Genomic DNA, 21,456 nt, shown 5'->3' with positions numbered 1-21,456 from the left:
GAGTCAGTGCCCCAAGGAGTAGCCTCAGCCACAATATACTAAAAGATGAAGCCATCAGCCCCTGCCCTGTGGGTGCTGTAACTCTGACTACGTCCTACTTTGTCTCTCATAACTATATCAGTTGTACTGACCCCAGTCATCTATGGTGGTAACTCTTGATAATGAGCCATTTATGACTTTCCTTCCTCTCCTGATTATTTCCTCACTCTTCTTCCTGAATCACTTTCCAAGGAAGTCACAGGCACCCAAATCCTTATCTTAGAGTCAAATCTCTCCTTTATTCTAAGATCTCCTCCCAACTGAATGAGGAACCGAGCTGCAGGCTGCCTCACCTGCTACCCAACTTCTCTCCTTGTTTGGCTGACTTGAATCTGTCCCTCACATGGAACCAGGGTTCTAAAGGGCATGGATATGTCAGTTCTGAGAATCTGTGTGGCCTGCCGTGGGCCATACTGACTTGGCTTGGCAGTCTGAGGAAGAGCCACTGCCTTAGATGTTGCAACATAGAAGACTTTAAACAAATCAGAGTGAAACTAGTAGGGACTTTTATTTTAGGTGAGAACAGTCCCTGGATCGTGCCCAGAGGGGCCATGGTTCTTCAGCAAGTCTGAGGCATCCAGATAAGAACATTTTCCAGTGGGTGTTAATGTTATGACTCCGAAAAACTCAAATTTAGGAGTTTATAGTTTGAGATCTTATTTATACATCTTTGAAGGGGAAAAAAAAGTGACAATATATCAGAATACTGGCCATCCTTAACTATGGTGGCATTAGGGAGGACTGTTGTTATGCGCTCTACCTCTTCAAGGGAAATATCTTTCTCCTAAGCCTGGATCGATTTCCTGACAACTTGAATGTGTAATCAGAACCGTATTTTCCTTTTCTGGGTATGTTGAGTGTGCTGCCACTTTGATATATGGCTTGCTTTAGATAAAAGTTTAACTTACCTTATTCCATGTGCCCTTGGTTTAAAACTTGGTAAAGATAGTATACCTGCATTGACAGACCCTAGCTGGAAGCACTGGGCAATGGGGGTGCTCGCAGCCACAGCTGTACTAACCTAGATGAAAAATTCATCCCTGGGATTACTTATGAATGGAGGGTACTGGTACCTAATTGAAGCACTAGAGATAAACTGGGGCCAGAGCTTGACCCAAGTCTCAGGATCATCACTGAGATGATATCACAGGCCCTTTTTTATTTCTATCACCCTGGAACATATATTCTGAACCCCTTAAAATAAGCAATCTCTGTTTACCAATGTTGTTCTGTAGTGGGTCTCTGGTTGGTTATCACTGGGCCAGAACATTTGGCAGAATAGAGAGAGTGAGAAAACAGAAAGACTGAAACTTTCAATGTCATGTCGTTATTACAGACTTTTAAAAACTTCTTTCGAGTGCTCCAGGATAAACTGCTTACCTCCTGTATTTGGATTTCTGATCTCCTCAATAAACCCTAGTCCTACTATGCTCTGACATCTAAGACTGGCTTCCTAAGGAGAGCACTGAGAAGGTCCTCCGGTCAGCTGACACACCCTGACCTGGTTAGTGAAGCAAACTGTGTGTGTTATGTGCCATTGAGTCTGTCCACAATGTCTTGTCCTCAACAGCCTTGCTCATGTCCTATAGACTTAATGCCTGTGGCTTTTTTCATGGAGTTGATTCATCTCATATTTGGTATTCCTCTTTTCCCACTGCCTTCCATTTTCCCCCAAATTATTGTTTGTTTGTTTGTTTTTACAAAGAAGCAAACTATGAAACAATAAATATGGGTGGAGTTCACCAGAGATCCTACTAAATTCAAATTTTATTATAAATGTTGCAGTGCCACTAAAAAGCAAACTCCAAAGCATAAGAAATCAAGATGGGTGTTTAATATCTACCCAAATTTAACTGTGAGGTTGAGTGAGGAGGGAAGATCTAGGGCATGGATATGTAGGAACCAATCTGATCCTTTCCCCCGATTTCATTGAAAGAACCATGGCCTAAACGTCAATGGGCCAAGAGGATAATTTTCATGCTTCACCATGCTTGACCTAGCAGAACACATGCCCCCTTGGCAGTTTCCTTCTCCCTAATATAATTTTCCCCATGACTTCCCTGACTGCATCTTCTCCCACTTTTCCTGCTCCTTCCCCAGGTCTTCTTCTCTACTCTTTCTCAGGTCATCCTCCTGTCCAGCCTTTAAATTTTGAGTTTAAATCCTTTCCTCATTCAAAATCTCCCTGTAAGCCACAGTGCCAACTACTACCCATGTGCAAATGACCACCATACCCACTATAATTTCCACTAGGACCTCTCGAATGTATCTAGTTCAACATGCACAAACCCTCTGCTGGTTTCTCAAACCACACAGTGTCCATGAACAGCCTCAACACGTGTCCATCTATACATGTCCTAAACCCATAAGTCCGTTTTTTCATCACTTCCCCTCACTGTCTAAACTGAGTCATTGGTAAGTTCTGCCAATTCTACACCCACCTTCCCTGTCACCCTAGACCAAGCTGTTACCATCTCTTACCCATGCCACTTCAACCATCTTCTAGCTCTTACCACACACCAATTCTTGGTAAGTGCAATAGCCATAAGGGTCTCCTATGAACATAATTGATCTTGTGACAACCTTGTGTAAATTAATTCAGTGACATTACCCCTGGAGTGCAGACCAGTGACCTTGGTGTAACTTACAAGACCCAGCATAAGCCAACTCCTTAATCCTTAACCCTTGCTCCCACTCACCTTTCTGTGTTCCAGGCCCACTGGCCTTCTCTCACTTCTTTGAAGTAAAAGCTGTTCTTCATAAACTATAAATTTCAAGTTTGGGTCTTGATCCACTCTGAAGGCAACTGAAAACTATAGGTGTGCATGAGTAACTTCTGTGCTTCACAGAAGGAAAATTAAAACCCGATCACCCAACCCCTCAAATAGTCTCATAGCCATAGATGGAGATCAAGAGCCAACGTTAGGACCGGACAGCCCACAGGTGGCCTGAGGGGGAGCAAGTCAATCTTACATTGGTTTCTTCACTTTGTCTCAATTCCCACCATTCCCTATTTTTTGATAGGCTCCTTTAAACATTTTTGTTGTTTGGTACCTTTATATATGTACATCTTTATTTGATTCTTGGACTAGATATGCTACAGTCTAATATTGCACTGAAACAAGCCATCAGAGACCCAGACACCAAGAATGCCTGTTTTCACTGGACTCCACAAATCTCCATTCTAAGAAACAGACCCAATATAATAAAATTTTTTAACAAATATACACTGAGCACATACTTTCTATTAGGTGTCAGTCTCACTGCTGGGGGAAAATGAGGGAACCAGCCAAAATAAGCCTCTATCCTTGTGAAGCTTATGCTCTACCTAAGGATGAAAGGCAGATTATGGATTTAATGAGTAGGTTATGCAAATAAGAGTAATGGGAAAGCTAGAGGAGAGTAAGAGAGATTGGAGAGCGGTGCAGTGTGAGGAGGATGGGAGGGAGGAATGTTTTGGGGGATGCTGCTCATTGCAGTGCAGTGTTGTTTCAATGAGAACTTTGCATCTCATCTCAAGAACAGAAATAGATGAGCTTCTCTTGAGTCTCTAGTCTATTTTTACTACTTCGACACTGTGAGTCATGTTGCTGATTGTGTGTCCTTCTTCATATTGCTACCACTGAGATTACAGTCAGTTCTGGACATCAATATATGTAGATTTTGGGTACTGATTCTCTCCTGGTTTCGTCTCATATTTTCCTGATTATTTCCCTTCACATTGTTAACATCATCCATGTGTTTAGTTTTTATTAACCCATTTTATTATATTGCCACATGTCTTCATCATGCCCTGGGTGATAAATATCAGGTGTAAGCATCTCATTCCTCAGGTATATTCCTATCTATCAGCCCTTCTTCTGGAAAATGTATCAAATCTTTATGTCTTCAGGAAGAAGTGACTAAGAGTAAAGGAAGAGGGCCCAGTGTGCTCATAAGTTTCACTTAAAGACCCCACAGCCTCTGAGACCTTGATCATGAATCTGGGGCAAAGGACTATCCACATATCTGGGATAAAGAACCCTTGAAACTTGGAAAGCAAATGTGATATGTTTAATGTTATGACTTATGAATGAGCATTGAGCATAATTTTGTCTAAGTAAATATCCATTAATGATCTTAACTAGTCAGCATTTATAGAATAAATATAAATTCAGATAAAACTGTCTCAAAGGTGCTTTCCATTCATATCAAAAGCATGTATATGATGGCAATTACAAAGTTGTTGGCACTCATCTTACCTCAATGACCTTGGTACTTTATTACCTTCAATGGCAGATGACAACCCCAGGGGCTCTCACATCTTCCTGACCAGACACCAAATTGCAGTGCACTGTGGTGAATCTACATTTGATATGAAAAAACAAATGAGTATGCTCTTAAGAGACTTTGAATGAGATCCATGGGATGACACTTACTCTTGAAATCACTAAAATAACTGCTAGGTTCAAATGAATGATTGTTTCAGGGTCATATTCTTTCCTGTTAAACTTTATAGGAGAAGATTCATTTTTGAGGATTCTGATATTGTCTCCCTAAGAGTTACTCCCATCTACATTGGGATGTGATTCATTTTGAAGAGGCTGCGACACTCTATGAATCAGAACAGTGATGTCAATGCATAAGCAAAGCCACTTCCCAAGTGACATTGCCTCTCAATGTGACACATAAGGTCCTATTCTCTGCTGGTCCTAGGAAGATTTCACTTAGTAGGTAGGAGAGAAGCATATAAGGCAGAATAATTCCACCATTTTAATTAGGCTACAAGTCTTATGTCCATGGTGATGCCTAAGACAAGGATTGGCAGGCCTTAAGACAAGGATTAGAGTGTAAATCACTTATTTGGAAAGTGGCTCCAGAAAGCACTGGACAGGTAGTAGTGAGGAAGGCCGGAACCAGAGAGAAGCCAAGAAAATGTGCTATTAAGTCAGTTTCTGCTGCAGGCAGTTGAGGCTTAATCTTGCCTGGGAAGTTTGTAAGACAATGTAGAATAAACACTCAGAGTTATTTTACTTGAGAGGTGAAGGAACCAGGGGATTTGTATACCAACTCTCTGTCCACCATTAGTCAAGGGTTGCTCCAGGAGCATTCACTCCCTGGCCCTTGTAACTTTCCCTGGTATGGATGGAGCGGTCTTCCACTGTTGGAACAGAGCCCTCAGGTAGAAAGTTTCAGGTGTTAGCTATAACCTTTTCTTGGAGAAGTGAGTGCACAGAAAATACACCTGGACATAAAACTCCCAGATGAGACACTACGAGTGGAATTCTTCTTTAATTCCATAAGATACAGCTTATAGTGTGATGGATGGATAATATCAGAGGTAACATGGACCAAGCCCCTGACATTTAGTATGTCACAACTATCCTGTGAAGTGGACATGTTATTACTACTATTATTTTGGGGAGAGGGAACTGAGGTACAGAGAGGTAGTCAATTGCTGATCATCAGACAGCTATTAAGTGGCAAAGCTAGAATGTGAACTCAGCCAGTCTGGTCTCAGAGACCTTGTCCCCAACTCTGATCTATGTAGCTTCCCATTGGAAATGTAGCTGACCCTGCAAATGGCCAAAGCCTAGATTAAGGGCTGAAATAAACTTGAGGCTGATAAATGGGATCCAGAAAATGGGTGGGGAAAGTCTTCATTTGCTACTGTTGCACAGTAGTATCACATATATAATATGTTATCCATTACTGAGGGCTAGTGTGCTGTGAGTGATGCAAAATCAGCTCAGGCTGCCACCAAAATACCCTGGCTTAAACAAGAGACATTTTTTTTTCTCGCAGTTCTAGAAGGCAGGAAATCCAAAACCAAGCTGCTGGCTGATTTGGTTTCTGGTACAGACCCACTTCCTGCCTTATAGAGGCCTTCCTTCTCCATATGTCCTCATGTGGCCTTTTCTGGCTACAAGCACATGGAGACTTCTCTCTCTTCCTCTTTCTATAAGACCACTAATCTTATCACAAGAGCCTCACTGTCATGACCTCATCTAATCCTATTTACCTCCCAAATGTTCTATTTTCAAATACCATTACAGTGGAGGTTAGGGCTTCAACATGAGTTTGGGTGGGAGAGGGGACACAAGCATTCTGCCCAAAGCACAAAAAAATAACATTCAAAGAATTTTTATGATATATAGAAGTACAGTATTCAAAGCAAAACACATAGGTACTACTATATAAGGTATAAAATAAAATTTATAATATACTTGAATATATGACATATGCAAATGTGCTATCTATTTAGATATATATCTTTTCCAAAAAGCTTCAAGTTATTTCATGTGCCTGCCAGCTGGAGTAATCTTGTTTTTTTTCCTTAAAAAATAAGTTGGTGAGTTACCTGCTTCTGCCTTCAATTTGTCTTCACTAATTGGAAAAGGTTCCTTCAGGCTTCCCTGGGGTCCTGAGCACTGTCAGTATCAGCCTATGAGCACAATCTATTTTGCTTTATGGGGAATGGGTCTGGCACAGCACAGGCTTATGAGTAGAAATCCCATATTCTGTGTCTTGGGCTCCTCCCAGGGCAGGGCTGATGTTCTGAGAGACTTGGCTGATATGACTGGAATTTTAAAAGCTGTGCATTAATTAAGTACATTGTGGAGCCAGACTTAGAAGTCGTATATAAAACACAATGCTGTGAGTGCCTCAATCAATATCTTGGATTTTATGTTTCATAAATATTGGGGATGGCGTGCAGAAGTCAAATCAAAGCAGAGGCAAAAAGAAGAAAATAATCACTTTTGTTTGCCTACTATAAACATCAGATTCTCTAAGTTGATTAGAAATGCAGAAGCTCAATGTTCCATCAAAAATCATGGAAAAAGGATTAAAAACATCACTGAAGAGAAGGTGCTCCACATTTTCTTTTGTAACATATAAGATGTTTCTATTTTTTTCTGGCACTTTCTTACAATTGTATTCATTCCAACTGTATTAATGTTTTCCAATTACACTTATCCATTTTTTAAAGAAACACTACAGTCACCATCTGGCATCTTTTAAAATGTCACTAGTGAGGTATAAATAAACAAACCAAAACATTACCTATAAGACCAAAGATGCCAGCACTACTCCAGTCCTCCTGTCTGCACAGAGATCCAGACACTGACTCCTGAGTCTAGCGGCAACCCCAGCCGGTATATAGATGAGTCTCCGGCCTTTTCTGGGTTTTTTTTCCTGACACCTTCTGGCCATTTTACCTCCCACCTAACTTCTGGAGAGGTGTAGGATGCAGTGAGAGTGATTATGGCACTACTAAATTCAGCCATTTGTATTAGAAATATGCTTTGCTCAGAATCATTAAAATTAATGGCACAACTTACAAGTCATCTATTATTTCCGCTCCCTTCCCTGATAATCAGGAATCAGCTTTATATATATTTATATCAAGCATTCATAAAGATTTTAATCTTGCTCTACAGAATTTTCAAGTGACAGGAGAGTGGCCACTACTTGCTTTATCAAGAATTCTTTTTTTTTTTTTTGCTCTTCTCCCACCAATAAGCAATCACTGCCTATAAAAAGCATGAAGAGCCACTGTTTGTGCAGTTAAGATTCTCTGCAAAACTGGTAAATCTGGACTGGTACTGACCCATCCTTTACATGTTAATTCCAATTACTAACATTATTAAAGGATGTAAATGTTTATGCCATGATAGGTCAGAATTACACTTTTCATTGTACTTTGGCAGTTTTCACATGCTGGTGGGTAAACATCATAATGGCCATTTACTGCAGTCTTGCCTGGTACAGCAGGGAGGGACACTGGTAAATGTGAAACTATTACCCTTCACCTCCTGCATAAAATAAACTGTGTGCCACACTAAGTGTGGGAATGAGAGAACATGAAACATTTTCCTTTTCCTCTTTTCACCACTCATGCCTGTGAATTGTATTAGGAAAGACTTCCATCTCTCCTTAACAAGACTTCCATCTCTCATCCCACCAAGCTGCTTCTTCGAGGTCTTGGGTATGATGTTACCACATGGGGGAACCAACTAGCAATGAGGGCTGTGAGGGTTTTGGGTATTTCTTTAACTAATCTGTCAGTGCATCAGGCTGATGACAAATTCCACCCTGTATGACAGCGCATATTGTTATTAGCGTAAAATCATAGAGTTCAATAGTCCAGGTTAGGAATGCCATCACTGTTAGTATCTAGCCATCATTTTCCATCTAGCTTTAGCAGAGGTGAACCCATGTGTGTCATATATAAAATCAGAATAGCGTATGATTTGAAAATACTCACAGGGATCATTAGTAAACTCAGTTTTTCAGCCTCTGTTACTGATAATCTTCAACAGCTCATGCTTTTTCTTTTTAACAGCAACAGTTCCCTGTGTTGTGTAAAAATCCCTGTATCTATCTAACATTGGGAAAAGTCCATAATTCCCAAAGTTTTGCTTTTGTAAGTTGATCCAACTGAATGCTGGGCATCGTTCACACTTACTGTCACCTCACTGTGGTGTGTGCATCATGACACAAATAGGAAGACGGGGCTGGCTTCAAGGCCTGGTGGTCAATCTCTATTAATCTGAAATCTAAGAGTCTCTATGCACAATTAAAAAACATTAAATTAACAGAAGGGGAATAAACTTACTTGATTTACAGGGCCTGGATATCAATCACATATTCTTAAATATGGTGAAATATAGCTAAATATATATAAGAATAGTAGAATGAAATTCTAATAAAATTTCATGGTTCTAAGAAAATACAAGCCAGCAATGAGATATTAAATGAAATAAACTGTGAAGATCCACTTTGAAGAGATAAAATTCTAATAAGCTCCCAAAAGCTGGATCTACATTAAAGAAATTCAAAGGTATTTTTCAGGATGGGGAGAGGGAGAAATTGAGAATTAGAAATAGATAAAAACTATATCACTGAAGATAAAATAAGAGTGAAAAATGTTTTTTAATATCTAAAACATGAAAGTAGACAGGTCTTTTCCTCCCCAAACTCTACTGGGCATATTTTTTTATAGTCTTATTTTTTTTCAATTATAGTTGACATACAATATTATATTAGTTTCAGGTGTACAAAAAATGATTAGAAATTTATATAATTTATGAAGTGGTCACCCCGATGGACCCAGTACCCACCTGACACCATACATAGTTATTACAATACTAGAGACTATATTCCCCCTGCTATAATCTACATCCCCATGATTATTTTGTAACTACCAATTTGCAGCTCTTAATTTCCTTCTCATTCACTCATTCCTGCCCCCCCCAATCTGACAACTATCAAAATGCTATGTATCCATGAGCTCCTTTCTGTTGTTTGTTTATCCTGTCCTCTAGATTCCACATACGACATTTGTCTTTCTTTGTCTGACTCAGCACAATAACCTCTAGATTCATCCATGTTGCTGAAGATGACATTATATATATAATATTATATATATAATATTATATATATATATATATATACACACACACACACACACACATACACATACATATACATGCCACCTTTTCTTTATCCATTTATCCATTGATGGACCCCCAGGATGCCTCCATATCTCAGCTACTGTAAATTATGCTGCAGTGAACATATGGATTCACATGTCCCTTCAAAGTAGTGTTTTGTGCTTCTTCCGATAAATACCCAGAAGTGGGATAACTGGGTCCTTCTTTGTCTCTTGTTATAGCCTTTGTTTTAAAGTTTATTTTGTCTGGTATAAGTATGCTACCCGAAGTTCTCGTTTGTTTGTTCATTTCCATTTTTAATGAAACATCATTTTTCATCTTTTTACTTTCAGTCTGTGTATTTTTTAATCTGAAGTAAGACTCTTAGAGGTAGAATATGTAAGGGTTTTGTTTTCTTATCCATTCAGCCACTCTCTTTTGATTAAAACATTGAATTCATTTGCATTTAAAGTAATCATTGCTACATATGTAGTTATTGCCATTTTATTATTCATATTTTGAATCTTTTATTATTTTTTCTTCTTTTTCTTAAAGAAACTCCTCCAACATTTCCTTTAATACTAGCTTTGTGATAATGAACTCCTTTAGCTTTTCTTTGCTTGGGAAGCTCTTTATCTGTCATTTGATTCTAAATGATAGCTTTTCTGGGTAGTGTAAGCTTGGCTGTAGGTCCTTGCTTTTCATCGCTTTGAATATTTCCTGCCATTCCTTTTTGGCCTGCAAAGTTTCTGTTGAGAAATCAACTGCTAGTCTATGAGAGCTCCCATGGAGATACCTAACTGTTTTTCTCTTGCTGTTTTTAAGATTCTCTCTTCGTATTTAAACTTTGGCATTTTAATTATGATGTGACTTGGTGTGGGCCTTTTGGGGTTCAACTTTTTTGAGACTCTGTGCTTCCTGGTCTTGTATGTCTATTTCCTTCATTAGGTTAGGGAAGTTTTTAGTAATTATTTCTTGAAATAGGTTTTTAATTCCTAGATCTTTCTCTTCTTCTTCTGGTACCCCTATGATGCAAATGTTGGTATACCTGATGTTGTCTCAGAGGCCCCTTAAATGATCCTTATTTTTTGGATTCTTTTTTCTTGTTGCTGTTCTGATTGGATATGTTTTGCTACCTTATCTTCTAAATTGCTGATTTGATCCTCTGCTTTAGCTAATCTACTATAAATTCCTCCTAAGGTGTTCTTCATTTTGGTTATTGTATTCTTCATTTATGACTGGTTCTATTTTATGTTTTCTAACTCCACTTTTATGTTTTCTATCTCTTTCTATCTCTCACTGAGTTTTTGTACTCTTCCCCTAAGTTCATTGGGCATTCTCTAAGTGTATGGAACTCTGTATCTGATAGATCGTTTTGTCTCCACTTTGTTTAATCCTTTTTATGGTTTTTTGTTGTTGTTGTTGTTCTCTTATTTGGGATGTTTCTTCTCCCCATTTTGGCACCTCCCTGTCTTTGTTTCTATGTATTAGATAGAGCTGCTATGTCTCCCAGTCTTAGTAGAGTGGTCTTATGTAACAGGTGTCCTTGGGGTCCAGTGGCACAGTCTTCTCTGGTCACCTGAGCTGGGTGCCCAAGGTGTGTCTCTTGGGCACCTAGAGGTTGTGTGTGCCTTCCTTTTGTAGTTGAGGCTTGATTGCTCTTTGCATGTCAGTGGGAGGGATCGATCTGCGGGCTGAATGGTTGTGAGGATTGGCCAGTGAAGGACTGATCATGCAGAGCAGGATTCACTGTAGCAGGGATCTGGTGACTGTCCTGTCTGTTCTTTGGCTGTGTTATCCTCAGATGTGACTACTGGGGGTATTTTAATTTAGCCTATGAGAACAAGATGTCATATGTGGAAAAATAGTTTTTACTGTAGATTTAGTAAAGGAAGAAATAAAACTAACATTATTTGCACTATGTCGTCAACTTTCACAAATATTACTCTAGATAATCACCTCACCTACTGCAAGTGGAATAAATTATGATGTCCACTTTATAGATGAGAAAACAGATATTCAGAGAAGCCAATATCTTGCCCAAGGTTACAGCCTGATCAGTAACAGAGCCAGAATTTACACTTAGATTTGTTGGGTGTCCACACTCACTCCATTATATAAAATGCCACACTTTTAAAATAAAAAAATAATAGAATACTTAGGAATACATTTGACAAGAGATGTGTAGAACTTGAACACCAAAACTATAAGACATCATTGAAAGAAATTATAGAACAAAATAAATGGAAAGTATTCCAATGTTCATGAATTGGAAAACTTAATGTTGTTGGGGTGGAAATACTCCTCAAATTGATCTACAGATTCGATGCAATCCTTATCAACATTTCAGCTGTCTTTTTTACAGTAATTTACAAGCTTATCTTAAAATTCACATAGAATTATAAGAGACAGTGTTCTTTTCCCATTGTTCCTGAAATATACAGTCAACTTAACAGATTTTGAACATAAAAATAGAAACGAACTCCATTTATCATGCAATTACTGTTCCCCTAGAGGTTTAGCATAGTTTATCAATGTGATGTTGTTCCATAACTTTTGGATTATATTACTCCCATTTTATGTATGAGAAAAGTGATGTCCAAGTCCTAGGATTTGATCCTCATCCTGTCCAAATAAATTCTTACCAGTATTGTTATAAAGGGATGTTCTCTGCAGTCTTTATTTCCAACTATGACCAACATTGTCTAAGGTCTGGATTGCCAGTTTGATGTGTCTCAGTGGCAAGCAATGTGTCCAAGCTGCCCTCTTCACTCCCACCCCACCCCCATGCAACATTACTGGCCTCACTGCCATTATCTTACAGAGAATCGGTCAGCTTAGGAGCTTGGGGAATGGAAAATCATGGGGTCAGATTATAAACCATAGTTTTGTCCAAGATAGAAATGAGAGTGAGAGAGCAGGTATGGCAATAAAGGATGAGCGTTTTGTGCCTCTCCTCAAAGGGCAGTGATGAGGAGGGGACCTTCTAAAGGTAGTCAAGTGGCTGATCTTCAGCAAGCTAAGGATAGCATGGAGGGTTGGTCCGAATTTATTTTACTGTGTACTGAGGATAGACCTGTCATCTAAAACATCTACAAGGAAGCAACCCTACCTCTTAATTCCTCTAAGAATGTTGTAAAAGTCCAGGTCACAAAATTTAACCTGGAATCTCATCCTAGTAGGGGAGCAAGTATGCATGTCCTTTGCCTCAGGTCATATCCTTAGTTTAAGTGGTATATACAGTGGTCAGGATAATAAATACATCATTAATGACCACAATTATTGTAGATGCATTAGTGATTGTTCTTATAATTAGAAACTTTTATTAACTGAACAGTGCATGTGTTACGTAACAAATGAGAACTGGCATCTTTAAGACCCTGTAAAACAGCATAAACCATTTTTGACAGATAGACCTATATAGACACTTATAGACACAATTATAGACAGTTTAGAGAGCTGAGCAGGACCTCCATGGGGTAATCTTATACCTTGACAGTGGAATAAGGGGCATATGTAGTTTGGCCAAGTAAGCTCACTTTAGAAATGTTAACCAGATCCCCCTTTCTCCTCTGCTTATAGCTTGCAAGGTTCTCCCAATATATTTAGAATAAAGTCCAAAACTGTTAGTCTGGCTTAAACTCCTGCACAATCTGGCTTTTGTTGTGGCCCCAGGTACACCTCCTATTTCTGTACTCCACTCCACTTGGAGATTGTCCAACAGCAGCACCTACACAATTGGCCTCATCCAATTACTCCTGAAACAGAGGCTTACTTTCTGCTTGGACCCCATTCTAAGGTCTTTGCATTTATGCCTGAACCCTCTGCACACATCTTGGCATGGTTGGGTCCTTTTTGTCCTCAGAATCTTAGCTCCAAAATCATTTTCTTAAAGATGATATGCTCGGCTACCATGTATAATGTTCTGATCTCCTCCAGTCAACCTGTCACATGGACCTATTTTCTTCAAAGCATTTACCACAATCTAAAACTATTTGTTTCCATACACAAGATCTCTGTGATAACTGAGATCTTGTCTGACCAATTGCACTGTATCCCATGAACCCAGAACAGAGCTCAGCACATAAAAATACTCAACTGTGGGTCAAATAAAAAAAAATAAGTCTTTCTAGCAGTCTCTTAACATATTTCTAGATACCTATTTTATTTACATATTTGCTTCACATCCCAAGCATTTGTTTGATCTGGCATATTCATGATTTATCATCTAGACCAACCACTTCAAGGCATGAAATGGGATACTAGTCAGGATGATAGGCACACCAAGTCACGTGGTCAGTTGCTTATACCTGGTCTTTAAGTGGTTTATTTACAAGTGTTAGCCTTGCCTTTGCTGGCAGGGGTCCTGGGTGTACTTGTTTTAAGACTCCCCCAGACTCGGCATGTCACCAGGACTGAGCATCAGCTCATTCATGGTCTCTTATCAGTAGAGTTACTCGAAAAAATCATGGACTAATCAAGGTAGCCCTGTACACGAGTCTTTATGATCTGAAAATCTCCAAGAACTCATCTTAGTATGAGATTGTTTTCAAAGAATATTTGATATTCAGGGGAAATCCAGTTAAAATAAATACACTTACCAGGAAACACATTTCATGATAGTTTCTGTGTGCACTACAAAAGTGAACTCATTTAATCTGTGTATTAATATTCAGAGGAAAGAATGATTGAGTGTTGTGTAATTAATTCTTCCAGTGAAATTGATTTTGAGAGCACCTGAAATGGGATTTTTGCAAAAATATTCAATGATTCCTAACTTTTGTGAGGACAACTCAATACTTTTATACCTCTGTATTGCAAAGGGCCTAATGTGTTTAAAGTATCATAGATTTTATTTTCCATAATTGTATTTTATTTAATTTTTAATTTTGTTTTTTTTTTCAATTAGAGTTGACATTCAATATTATTTTATATTAGTTTCAGGTGTACAGCATAGTGGTTAGACATTTATATGATTTATGAAGAGACTCCCCCCAATTATACTAGTACCCACCTGGCATTACATATAGTTATTACAGAATTACTGACTATATACCTGATGCTGTGCTTTACACACCTGTGACGATTTTCTAACTACCAATTTGTACTTCTTAATCCCTTTTGCACCCAATTCCTGCCCCTCAATTTGGTAATCACCAGTTAGTTCTCTATATCTATGAGTCGGTTTTTGTTTTGTTGGTTCACTCATTTAGTGCCTTAGGTTGCACATATGAGTGAAATCGTATGGTATTTGTCTTTCTCTGTCTGGCTTATTTCATTTAGAATAATACCCTCTAGGTACATCCATGTTGTTGCAAATAGCAAGATTGCATTTTTTTTTGGTTTATTTTTTTTAAATTAAGTTTATTGGGGTAACATTGTTTAATACAATTATATAATTTTCAGATTTATATTATCATTTTATATCTGTATGTTCTATTGTGTGTTTACCACCCAAAGTCCAGTTTCCTTCAGCGACCTTATATTTGATCCCCTTTACTCACTTAATTCTTCCCCTACCCATCTATATGTGACCCCCTTTACCCTGTCTACCTCCCCCTCCTCCCCACCTCTAGTAACCACTAGGCTATAGTCCATGTCCCTGAGGTTCTGTTTGTTTGTCCTGTTCATTTGTTGCTTTTAGGTTTATATCCCCTATATAAGTGATATCATGTGATTTTCAACTTTTTCTGTCTGGCTTATTTCACTTAGCATGATTATCTCGAGGTCCATCCATGTTGTTGCAAATGGCAGTATTTCATCTCTATTTATGGCTGAGTAATATTCCATTGTATGTATGTACCACAGCTTCTTTATCTAATCATCTATCAAAGGACACTTTGGTTGCTTCCATGTCCTTGTCCCTGTGAATAATGCTGCAACAAACATCAGTGTGCAAATATCTTTTAGAATATGGGTTTTAAAATCTTTGGCGTATATACCAAGTAGAGGGACTGCTGAATCAAATGGTAGATCAATGTTTACTTTTTAAGAATCCTCTGTACTGTTTTCCATAGTGGTTGTACCAATATGCAGTCCCACCAGCAGTGTATGAGAGTTCCTTTTTCTCTGCATCCTCTCCAACATTTGTTAATATATGTCCTGTTGATTATAGCTATTCTAACAGGTGTGAGATGATATCTTATTGTAGTTTTTATTTGCATTTCCCTGATATCTAGTTATGTTGTGTATCTTTTTAAATATTTCTTGGTCATTTGTATGTCCTCTAAGGAGAAGTGTCTGTTCAGGTCCTATGCCCATTTTTTTTTTTTGATTGGAACATTTGCTTTTATTGTTCTCATTGAGTCATATGAGTTCTTTGTATATTTTGGATATTAGGCTCTTATCGGAGGTGTTCCTTGCAAATATATTTTCCCATTCAGATGGTTGTCTCTTTCCCTCGTTAATGGTTTCTTTAGCCGAGCAGAAGCTTTTAAGTTTGATGTAGTCCCATTTATTTATTTTAACTTCTACTTCCCTTGCTTTTGAGGTCAAATTCATAGAATCCTCTTTAAGTCCAAGGTCTTTGAGTGTTGTTTCTATGTTTTCTTCCATGCATTTTATTGTCTCAGGTCTTATTTATAGGTCCTTAATCTATTTTGAGTTAATTTTGGTGTGTAGTGATAGACAACAGTCTAGTTTCATTCTTTTGCGGGCGGCTTTCCAGTTTTTCCAGTGCCATTTATTGAAGAGGCTTTCCTGTCTCCACTGTATGTTTTTGGCTTTTTTTGTTGAAAATTATTTGGCCACATAAATATGGGTTTACTTCTGGACTCTCGATTCTGTTCCATTGGTCTGAGTGTATGTTTTTATACCAATACCATATTATTTTGGTTACTGTCGCTTTGTATTATAATTTGAAGTCAGGCAGAGTGATGCCTCCAGTCTCGTTCTTTTTTCTCAAGATGGCTTTGGCAATTTGAGATTTTTGGAGCTTTCATATGAATCTGATAATTTTTTTGTTCTATTTCTTTAAAAAAAGCTGATGGAATTTTATTGGAGATTGCATTAAATCTGTATAATGTTTTGGTAATAAGGTCATTTTAGCTATGTTGATTCTTCCAATCCAAGAACATGGATATTTTCCCATTTCTTTGCATATTCTTCAATTTATTTGAATAGGGTCTTATAGTTTTTTTTTTATAGGTATATCACAAGTTTTGTTAAATTTATTCCTACTTATTTTATTTTTGTTGCAATTGCAAAAGAAACTATTTTTTCTACTTCATTATTAGAGTATAGGAATTTTATGGATTTTCGAACATTGATTTTGTATTCAGAAACTTTACTGTTTTTGCTCATTGTTTCTAGTAGTGTTCTTGTGGAGTCTTTAGGATTTTCTATATAGAGAATCATGTTGTCAGAAAATAGTGACAGTTTGACTTCTTCCTTTCCTATTTGGATACCTTTTATATCTTTCTCTTGTCTGATTGCACTCACTAGGACCTCCAATGTTATATTGAATAACAGTGACGAGAGTGGACAGCCTTGCCTTTTCCTGATCTTAGAGGGAAGGTTTTTAAATTTTTACCATTAAGTATAATGTTGGCTGAGGGTTTGTCATATACAGCCTTTCTTATGTTAAGGTACTTTCCTTGTATACTGATTTTGTTAAGTGTTTTGATCATAAGTGGATGCTGTATATTATCGAAGACTTTTTCTGCATCTACTGATATGATCATATGATTCTTACTTTTTGATTTGTTTACATGGTTTATTACGTTAATCAATTTGCATGTGTTGAACCATGCCTGTGGCCCTGGGATGAAGCCCAGTTGATTGTGGTGTATAATCTTTTTAATATGTTGTTGTATTCAGTTCCCTAGTATCTTATTTAGGATTTTTGCATCTATGTTCATGAGAGATGTTGGTCTGTAGTTTTCTTTTTTTGTGTTATCCTTACTAGGTTTTGGTATCAGAGTAATATTGGCCTCATAAAATAAGGTGGCAAGTATGCCTTCCTCTTTGATTTTTTGGAAGAATTTGAGTAGAATAGGTATTAAATCTTCTTTGAATGTTTGGTAGAATTCACTGGTGAAGCCATCTGGTCATGGACTTTTACTTTTTGGCAGGTTTTTGATGATTGTTTCAATGTCTATACTGCTGATTGATCTATTTAGATTTTCAGATGTTCTTGATTCAGTCTAGGAAGACTGCATTTTTCCAAGTACTGGTCAATTTCTCCTAGGTGATTAAATTTGATGTTATATAATTTTTTGTAGCATTCTTGCATGATCCTTTGTATTTCTGCAATGTCTATCATAATTTCCCCTCTATCATCCCTGATTTTGTTTATTTGTGTCCTTTCTCTTTTTTCTTTAGTGAGTCTAGCCACGGATTTGTCAATTTTAGAAACCTTCCCAAAGGACCAGCTCTTTGTTCCATTTATTTTTTTCCTATTGTTTTTTTGTTTGTTTGTTAACAATATTATTTGTTTCTGCTCTAAATTGATTATTTCTTTCTGTCTGCTGACTTTAGGCTTCATTTGTTCTTTCTATTTTAGTTTTTAAAGATGAAGTGTTAAGTTGTTTACTTGGGCTCATTCTTGTTTTTGGAGATAGGTCTGTAATGATATGAACTTTCCTCTTATGACTGCTTTTGCCATGTGTCAAAAGTTTTGATGTGTTGTACTATCAATATCATTCTTTTCTATGTATCTCTTGATCTCTCTTTTTATTTCTTCTCTGACCCACTTATTCTTCAGTAGCATGTTGTTTAGTTTCCATGTACTTGTGCTACTTCCTGCTTTCTTTTTGCAATTGACCTCTAGTTTCAAAGCATTATGATCAGAGAATATGGTTGGTATGATTTCAACCCTCTTATATTTGTTAAGGCTATCTCTGTGTCCCACCCAGTATGTGGTCGATTCTTGAGAATGTTCCCTGTACATGAGAGAGGAATGTAGAAGCAGCTGTTTTGGGGTGCAAGGCTCTGTATATGTTAATTATGTCCCATTGGTCTAATGTGTCATTTAAGGATGTTATTTCCTTATTGATTTTCTGTTTGGATGATCTGTCCATATCTGATAGTGAGGTATTTATGTCCACTACTATGATAGTGCTTTGGTCTGTTTCACCCTTTAGTTCTGTTAGTATTTGTTTTACATAGATCAGGACTCCCTGATGGGGAGTATAGATATTGATAAGTGTAATGTCTTCTTGGTGTATAAATCCCTTTATTGTTATGAAGTGTCCCTTTGTATCTTTCTTTATCTTTTTTATTTTGAAGTCTGTTTCATCTGATATTAGTACCAGTACTCCCACTTTTCTCTTAAATGCCATTTGCTTGAAATATCTTTTCTACCCTTTCACTTTGAGTATATATTTGTCTTTGGAGCTGAGATGTGTCTCCTGGAGGCAGCATATGGTTGGGTTTTGTTTTATGATCCTTTATGCAACTCTGTTCCTTTTTATTGCTGAGTTCAGTACATTTATATTTAGGGTGGTTATTGAAATATGAGGTCTTCTTATTGCCATTTATCTTTCGCTTTCTGGTAGCTCGGTGTTTCCATTGCTTCTTTGTCCTTGTGTTTCTGTTTTATTTAGTGGAGAATTCTCTCAATTTTTGTATGTTTGGAAAGGTCTTAATTTCTCTTTCAGATCTAAGAGAGAGCTTAGCTGGATACATTATTCTAGGCTAGTAGTTCCTTTCACTTAACATTTGATTCCATTCCTTTTTGGCTTGTAAGATTTGTGCTGAGAAGTCTGATGATAATCTAATGGGTTTCCCTTTATAAGTTACCATTTTCTTCTCCCTGGCTGCCCTGAGAATTCTGTCTTTGTCATCGATTTTTGTTAATTTTAATACACTGTGTTTCGTGAAGCCCTTTTTGGGTTGAGATAATAGGGAGTTCTGTTAGTTAAGGAATGAGCTGGAGCATGAATCCCATGTTCCAGCTCATTCCTTAGATTTGGGAAATTCTCATCAACTATTTGTCCGAAAGTGCTTTCCATTCCCTGCTCCTTTTCTTCCCCTTTGAGAATGTCCATTATTCTTGTTTCCTCTTCTGATGGTATCGAGTTCTTTTTTTTTTCCTCTTTCATTATTTTTCATTTTTTGGTTTCTTTTTTGTTCCTTCTGGTTTATTTCTAGATTTCTGTCTTTGATATCTCTGATCCTTTCCTCCATTTTTTCAACTCTGTCATATCCCAAGCTTGCTATTTCATTTTCAACTCTTGCAATGTTTTTTATTTGTTTATTTTATCTCCAGAATTTCTATTTGGTTCTTTTTGAGGGTTTCAATCTCCTTGCTCTGCTCATTTATTTATTTTTTCAATTCCTGAAATAGTTGATATGACTTGTTTCTGAACTGACTGAGTTTTTTTGGAAGTACTATCTTTGTCATTTAAGTTGCATATTTTATGCTTGTAAGCTTATTTTTTTGTAGATTTTTCTCTTTCTGAGATGTCTTATCACCTTGGTTGTTCATAGTGTTTAATGGACTCTATTTCTTTGCCTGGGCATTAATGGAAATGCTTTCTACTTTTTTTTTTTCCGAAAGATTATTTATTATATAAAGGTCCCTCTTTAGCCTGCTGCAAGGAAGGAGATTTTCTTTTGGTTTTCAGTAGGTGGCTTCTAAGCCTGTTGGATCCCTGCTTTATAAAAAGCCTTAGTAATGCCTTTATTTAATGCCTTTATTTCTCGTAGATATTTAGTCATGCTCACTACTCTCAATTTCAGTCCCTGTCAGTGTTAACAAGAGTTTCAGAAGCATTTACTCAGATTCTCCTGGGGGTCCATGGTGATCTGTCTCTGCGGTTATGTAGGGGTTGGGGTGGGCTGTGAGTTTGGGGATGGGGGCTGTGACTCAGCCTCTGTTTTGCAACTGTGGCTGGTGAAAATCAACTGTTGTTTCTCTGTCATCCGCTTCTTTGCTTTTTTCCCTGTTAACTGGGCACTGCTGCTGGCTTTGTGGAATTCACAAACTCTCCTAGGCAGGACTATTCAGGGAGGTCACTGCAGCTTCTCCCTTTTCCTTCCCTCTACAGTAAGCTCTGGCAGCTGTGAGAGGCAGCTTCTTTGTTTATCCCAGTCCACCACCCAACACCCAGGGTTCTGACCTGTGGTAGCTCTTATGTACAACAGATCCCATACTCAGCCATGCTGGTGTGCAGTTTGCATGTTTTGTTGAGTTTTAGATGTTTAGTTATTGTTGTCTCAAGGGGAGAGATCTGGGGACATCTACTCCATCATATTTTTTTCAACCCGGATTTTTTTTTTATATATAACTAATATGCCATTGTATATATGTACCACAACTTCTTTAACCAATCATCTATTGATGGGAGCTTTGGTTGCTTCCATATCTTGATTATTGTAAATAGTGCTGCTGTGAACATAGTGGTTGAATATATGTTTTCTAATTAGTGTTTTCATTTCTTTGATTACCCAGAAGTGAAATTTCTGGGTCATAATGTAACTCTATTTTAAATTTCCTGAGAAATCTCCAAACTGTTTTCCATAGAGTCTGTACCAATTTGCAATCCACCATGAGTGTATGTGGGTTCCCTTTTCTTCACATCCTTGCTAACACTTGATGTTTCTGATTTATTGATGATACCCATTCTGAGAGGTGTAAGGTGATATCTCACTGTGGTTTTAATTTTCATTTTTCTGATGATTAGTGATGTTGAGCATTTTTAAAATATGTCTATTGGCCATTTGTATGTCCTCTTTGGAGAAATATTTATTTAGGTCTACTGCCCACTTTTTAATTGGATTGTTTGTTTGTTTGTTTTTGGTTTGAGTTGTATGAGTTCTTTATAAATTTTGGATATTAACCCTTTATCAGGTGTAGCATATGAAATACCTTCTCCCATTCAGTAGGTTGTCTTTTCCTTTTGTTGATGGTTTCCTTTGCTTTGCAAAATTTTTAATTTTGATGTAGTCCCATTTGTTTATTTTTTATTTTGTTTCCCTTGCTTGAAAAACATGTTACAAACAGTAATATCACAGAAATTGCTGCCTTTGTTTTCTTCTAGGAGTTTTATGATTTTGA

The 21,456-nt window shown here is 37.5% G+C and overlaps 1 protein-coding gene across 6 annotated transcripts in view; it reads right to left on the bottom strand.

The window, feature by feature from the left end:
* Positions 1 to 21,456, bottom strand: part of SYNDIG1 (synapse differentiation inducing 1) — a 233,321-nt gene that overhangs the window by 183,493 nt on the left and 28,372 nt on the right. The window contains exon 1 of one of the 6 annotated variants that reach the window (XM_016126172.2): positions 4,281 to 9,368. The exons of 4 other annotated variants lie outside the window; for them this stretch is intronic. The gene's annotated coding sequence lies outside the window, so the exon portion shown is untranslated. Of the gene's footprint in view, positions 1 to 4,280; positions 9,369 to 21,456 lie in introns of those variants that run through there. One more of the 6 variants, XM_016126171.2, reaches the window with a different exon arrangement.

Source organism: Rousettus aegyptiacus, unplaced genomic scaffold (genome assembly GCF_014176215.1).
Source record: "Rousettus aegyptiacus isolate mRouAeg1 unplaced genomic scaffold, mRouAeg1.p scaffold_m13_p_12, whole genome shotgun sequence".
NCBI classification, from domain to species: domain Eukaryota; kingdom Metazoa; phylum Chordata; class Mammalia; order Chiroptera; family Pteropodidae; genus Rousettus; species Rousettus aegyptiacus.
Note: the sequence above shows the minus strand (reverse complement) of the source record. Positions and strands in the feature narration are given on the sequence as shown.